Source organism: Wolffia australiana, chromosome 19, assembly GCF_029677425.1.
Source record: "Wolffia australiana isolate 7733 chromosome 19, ASM2967742v1".
In the NCBI taxonomy this organism is placed as follows: Eukaryota; Viridiplantae; Streptophyta; class Magnoliopsida; order Alismatales; family Araceae; genus Wolffia; species Wolffia australiana.
The window spans coordinates 795,210-801,867 of NC_135853.1; the positions used below are offsets into that span (position 1 = coordinate 795,210).

Here is a 6,658-nt window from a genome sequence, read left to right on the forward strand (position 1 = left end):
TGACCCAGGAAGAATGTACGTGCAGGGCCAACGAGTGGGGTTTCACCGAGTCCAAGCTCCAAGGCGGGCAACCGATGATGATGCTATGACCTTCTGATCCTCGTCGGAGCGATGATGGTGACTATGGTGCCGAATGAAATAATTCTGTAGGGGCTCGCACGTAACAAATGCGCTCGACCCGTACCTATGAATTCGCTCAAAATTGTTTTAGTGTTTTCTCAATAAATTTCTCTCACCTAAACTAACCCGAGCACTGTGGCGTGCAGATGAAAATATATTGTAGAAAGTAATTTAAGGGATGAGCAAGGGGAACGACGTACCTCGTCGGTGACGGCATTCGTCGTTGGTGTCTTCGTCATGCTGGGACCGGTGCGGGGAGGAATAATGGAGGAGTGCTGTCGATGGGCACGGCTTTTCTTGACTGGCTGCGGTGACGCAATGCAGGAGCAAGCGATCAGAGGTCAGAGGCGAGTGGAAGGACGTACGGAGCGTGGTGGTGGTGGCACAGAATGCAATGGCAATGGTGCTGCGAGGCGGCCACCACGTCGCAAGTGGTGTGGTCGATGTGCGAGCATGTTGCAGACAATTGGGAGAACTGGCAGTTCTCAGTGATGTGGCAATATGATGTAGGCATCAACGCGTTGATAAGCAGCAAGGCCGTGGGCGGTCTCGATGTAGACGCACGACTGATGCAATGGTAGAGGGACAACGTCCTCGGCCGGGTGGCACCCACGTCCACAACATTGGCGATGCGGTGCTAACGTTTCATCGGCAAGGCTGAGGAGCAGACGTGAGGGCGTGGGTGTGACCGCGGCGGCGTCACGTAATGAGTGTGTGAACCTACAGTCGGATAAGGTACAACACAGTGTGGCATTGCATACAACACGAAGATATTCACAACGGCAGCACGGGCAGAGTGGTGCGGGTGACACTCTTCGTGTCGAAAGAGTGCTTGGTGAGGCACTGGCGTAGGTGCGTAGTGCAATAAGTTCGTCGTGCAAAGATGAGGCCACGCAGGTCGATGTAGTCCCACGAGAGACACGGTGCTCCGCTTGTCAAATGCTCATGCAGTCAACAATTGTGGGCATCAAACTAATGAGTCGGCGATTAACAGACGGCGCCTTTATCACAGCAACAAGAGAAATCCCGTTGGGCGGTGATTGTATGGCTAGTTGACCATAAGATCGCAACACGTGATACACCCAGGGACCAGCTGACTCACCGTCGAGGAAACGCGAGCAGGTCTTATCGCCGAGAAATATTGCAATCTGGGATGTCGGCAGAGGTTGTCGTCGGCGAGTGGAACATCGATCGTCGCATGCTTGCAACAATCGCTAGTGGAACACCTGATACACTCGGGGATGACCGTTCACGCTGTCACCATGCAATGACCTATCGCCCAAAGTGCAGGAAATGGGTTTCCAGATCAAGGACTTTGAATGGAGGACGCCGATGGTGAACGATGTCACGTGGGGGAGGGGAAAAGCGTGCGGCCCGCCCGGGAAGGTCAGAAGCGACACACGGTGACCCCTTAGGATTGGCAATGTCTTCCTCCCCCACTTCCTCTCTTCTTCCTTCTTCTACCCCTACTTCTTCTACCTTCTCTTCTTCCCTTTCTTCTCCTTCCTTTTCTTTGGGTTGAGATCTGGCGACGATAATTGTAACTGCTACGAATGAAATTTCAGATCTGGGATTGAACGTGGTCTCATCATGGCCTTATATAGGGCCATGATGGGCCCTTACATGGAGTTCAAAAAGGAGAGTACAATAAGGATCTCCCCCGTCATTTCCAACACAAATAAGAAACAATGGACAAGATGACGTGAATTTAAAACGATACGAATGACTGAAGACAGGAATCAAGATGGCTGAAAACAAATAACAAAAACACGGAGATACAAACGTGAGCGTGCTCTACCCGGTGTATTTAAACCCGGGCGGCTTCACAGATGCCTTGGCGTGCTAGTCAGGTTGGACACGGATGGCGGTGATGCTGATGTTGACGAAGACCGCTTCGATGACACATTGTCAATGACGCTTGGGTGCGCTCCATCACAATACCACTCGGAGTTCTAAATAATATTTTTTATTTTTATATGGAATATCATTTAAGACCATTATTATTTTTAATTTTGAACTAATAAGTCACTCAAATGTGTGAGAAGTCATTCATATTTTCACAACCATGTGATATACGCTGGATGCCTTCAAAATGAGCCTTTTTAGCAAGATTAGATGTACTTAATAAAAAATTATAATTGTAACTGGAGATATCTCTCCAAAAATACATATTCTGATTATGAGTGAAATATTATATAACCTTTAAACCAAAGTATGGTTAGTGTCTTCTGATTTTCAATCAAGGTGCCACAAAATATTTCAAGGATTTGTCTAGTGCAACTAATTTTATAAAGAATATCTAGTATGTGTTCAAAACAAGACTAAACATGTTTTCTTGTTTTCTGTGTTTTTGGCCTCTTTAAATTCATTTCCCACTGTTTTATTAGGGAATTAACCTCAAATACGATTGGTATAACTTTATAAGTATTACATTGCATTGATTTTTGAATTAGTTATGTTTAGATATTATTCATTGAAACATATTATTTTATCGTTTGAGGGGTAAAATTGAGTTTCTATAATGGAATTTAAAAAATATGAAGTTAGGAAAAAACAAATTTAGAGAATGACTAGGAGGATATCAAGATTTCCCAAGTTATTATTAACTTGACTTTTGGTCTGCGCTGACTTCCAAATACTTGTTATTTCATGGAGAAATTGTTAAAAATATTTATTTACCATGTCTGGTTTCTCACTATTATTAGTTTTCACCACATTCACATTTTGATGTACTTGTTAAGTGAATCGGTTCATAAATATTACTATCAGTATTGTGGTATGAACTACAAGATGACTTCTAGTTGTGGTGTCTACATGACCATCAAAAAGGTTTTCCAGTGAAATATAAATGAGAAACCTAAATGAACCTTGAAAAAGAGATGTTCAAATCACATTTGCGCGGATGGGATCCATGGTTTCTTGGTTCATTTAGAGAAATGTGTTGAATTTCTCAAGTGTCGAGGCTTGACACATGTCTGCAAGTTTCTGGACATGTCAAATCTCTTACATCACTATGATCTCTCTCAATCATCCACCAGTGTCACTTTGACATTTTGATTACATTGGAGGTAATGACATTAAAGGAAAAAATGGATACTAAGGACGAATACCTGAATAATTTTGGCTTCCATGATTTAATTTTGGGATTTCTCCTTTTTATAATCTGATATGAATCTTTCTAAAGTACACAAGAGAAGAAATAAATCAATATTGAAAAATGACAGTTATGACAGTTATGATGGCCAATCATTAGAATCTTTTTGGGCATCTAATCAGCATAACAATCCATTTGAAGCATCTGAAGAATCCAAAGGAGGCGTCCAACAGACATCTCCTTTGGATATGTTCGAAGAAGACAACTGAAGCATAACTGTTTAAATTAGGATAGTATAAATATGTGTAGATATGTATGTATTGGGTAGGAAAAAGTCTCTCAAGAAGAAGTGGTAGAATTTTCTAAGGCTCTTAAGTCAACCTTAAGAGATTGGGGGAGGCGAGAGGCCGTCTTGTAAGATAGCTCTGGTAACCAGGGTTCGTGTACTTGTACTCTGAATTGTATTATATATATTGAAGTTTGTCCACTTGCTTAGTTCAAATTATATCATTCAGAGAAGACTATCGTAATCCATAGGACTTTTTCCTAAAAGTTATAAATGTATAATATATCCTCTAATGACCAGAGTACCATTAATGTGTCACCCTCAAGAAACACATATAAGTCTAGATACTGAGTGATAGTGTCCAATTTTCCTATGTTTATGCATGAAACTTCATGAAGTTTTAGGTATAATTTATGAATTTATATTTCATATTATCATATTTTTATTTATTGTTTGATAAAACTTATAATATCCAATAAGACACTTAGTTGGAACCAATTTAATACAATCCAAACTTTGAATTGTTTTTTAGTATAAAAATTCACGAGATCACTCCCTCACTCTAAGCCAACAGGTAGGTGGATGGCATTATTGCCCAATTCTGCTGATGCTGCTAATAGAACAGTCGTGGTCTATTGCTGGCAGTTGCAGCCACCCTAGCACCATAATCCAAGCCAAATGGAATTCAAAATAAATTTTTTGATGTCATATCGAAGAGTTTGAAATTCTAATCAATCAAAAGCATAATATATATAGCCAGATGCTGATACAAATGTCGGGTTTTGGGGATTTTCTTGCTTTACAGACATCATATTTTAAGAAAAATAGGATATGAATTTAGAATTAATCTATAAATTTTAGATGATCACATTGAATTTAGTAGATCTGATTGCACTCTCAGTTTGCTCCCATGAAGGTTTTCGTAAATATTTCTACATGTATTTGCATGATCTTTGGAGTGATGGATCACGTCTTCGTACCATACAATATACTTTGGACAGGGAGGCTTTGTGAAGGATAAAAGACATGGAACACTTACATTTATCTGGGATGGGCCCCTCTATTTACAAATAATTATTAAATTTTTTGCCAAATGCCCATACAAATGAAGAATGCCCATCAATATTTAGGGATATTAGGCCTGTGATTCTAGGCCCATCTATCAATCTAGCTCATACATTAGTTGTCTAGTATTATTGATTGACCAAATATATTAACTAAGTCAGCATATAGTATGTTGTGAAGCACCAATTTCAACCAATTTAATGGTTGAATTTTTAGTTCTAGCATACCAGGCTACACCTCATAGTCCGGAAGATAAATAGTAAATGATTTTTTTTGTAAAACCTTTACCTTTATATGTTACCATATTTATAGAATATGTTATCCACATGAGACTACTGAATTACTTAGGTTATAATTAACCATCAAATAATAATCTATTGATTAAATTAGTACTCATGTGTAACATGGATCATTAGAGAACACTTTCTCTGATATTTATGCTATCATGGCCATAGATTTATACAATTTCATCCTCAAATGAGTATCTTAATATTTATTTTGATGAACTTTAACATTATATGAAACTATAACGATCACATAATATAAATCAACCATATCATTTGTTTGACTCATTTAAGTACCACTCATCTTAAATTATGACAGATGATGTATATCATTGTAATATTTGTACTCAGAGTATTTAAAAATAAATGGTTATTTGAGAAACATACTATGTATTAATCCATGGCATTTGAATTCAAAAAATAAATTCATTATTTTAAGCCATCTTGAATTTTCATTTACATGCTTTCATATGTCTTGAAAATTCAGAAAATGGTTTATAGTAGACTATATAAGGTTCATATGTCCATTGAGGAAATTGGCCTATTGATATTGACTTGATTACTCATAATAACATAAAACAAGACTTCAGCTTATAAGTAATATGTTATTATTGTTCTTGAAAATCTAAATACATATGAATTTTTAATAACTATTAGTTTCAATTATAAAATAATTATTCAATGAAATTTCTTAAAAATTATTCAATTCATTGCATCGCTGAAAGACATACAGAATTTTTGTCACATAAGTGTTCTCATGCATGGATTTTACAGAACTACTCAATATGTATTTATATATTTAGATAAAATCATTCAGTACCTTTTTCCGTTCCAAATGTAAATCTGTATAACCTTCAACATTCAGTGATTTTCATTTCTTCATTTTAAAAATAAAATATTTGGTTCACATTTTTTCGGTCAATGTGTCTTAAAAACGTTTCAAGTTATTTAAGTGCAGTTTCTTTTTGTAAATATGAGTACAAGTAAGAAAAAAGAGAAACCAGATTCATATATTTTACTAGGTTTTCAAAACAATAAATATTAGTACCATTAAGAAAGATGTTAGGCACACTAAATTATTATGGAATTAACCTCAAATCAAATTATTATATTTTTATTTACCAGTGTTATATATTATACGTTAAGTTTTTTCTTTTTCTTATATTGTTCCTTATAACATATTGTCTCTTCGGGGACATCCGATAAAATTGGAACGATACAGAGACGATTAGCATGGGCCCTACGCAAGGATGACACGCACAAATCGAGAAATTGTCCTTATAACATATTACTTTGGCTTATGAAACTAGTGAAATTTAATTTCATGTTATTATTTTGAAAACAATGAAGAGAAAAAAAGTTGAAGGTTACTGATATCGGCGGCCGGTGTCCTGATTCACCATTATTATAACATAAATAAATGAAATTTATAATAGATCTTCACTATCCTTGAGTGGGAATCAAATCCACTATTATTTTTGTTCCTCAAATCATTCCTCTTGAGTTGTTCAAGTTTCCTGCATCTAGATATATCTGCATAATCCTTGACAGATCAAATCTTCTTCTCCGTTATACCATCTTATACTGCATAAAAATTACAACTGATCGGGGAAGGATCTCCTTATTGTTCATCCCATATAAAGAAGGTGGGATGCCCAATTGAGAGAAGGGAGGAGAAGGATCAGTCTCCAAGGATTTTTTAATTGGACAATTTGATTCAGGGCTTTCTACATTTTTTACCTAACACTGTTTTTTCATGACAACAATACTATGAAAACCAGTAAACCATTGGTGTGTGACAATCAATGC

At 37.1% G+C, this 6,658-nt stretch overlaps 1 non-coding gene across 1 annotated transcript; it reads left to right on the forward strand.

Annotated features, from left to right (window-relative positions):
* Window positions 1–6,032: 6,032 nt before the first annotated feature.
* On the forward strand, window positions 6,033–6,135 carry LOC144715937 (U6 spliceosomal RNA). Its single transcript, XR_013584767.1, has one exon. It is a non-coding gene; the product is annotated as a U6 spliceosomal RNA (small nuclear RNA).
* The last annotated feature ends 523 nt before the right edge of the window (window positions 6,136–6,658 follow it).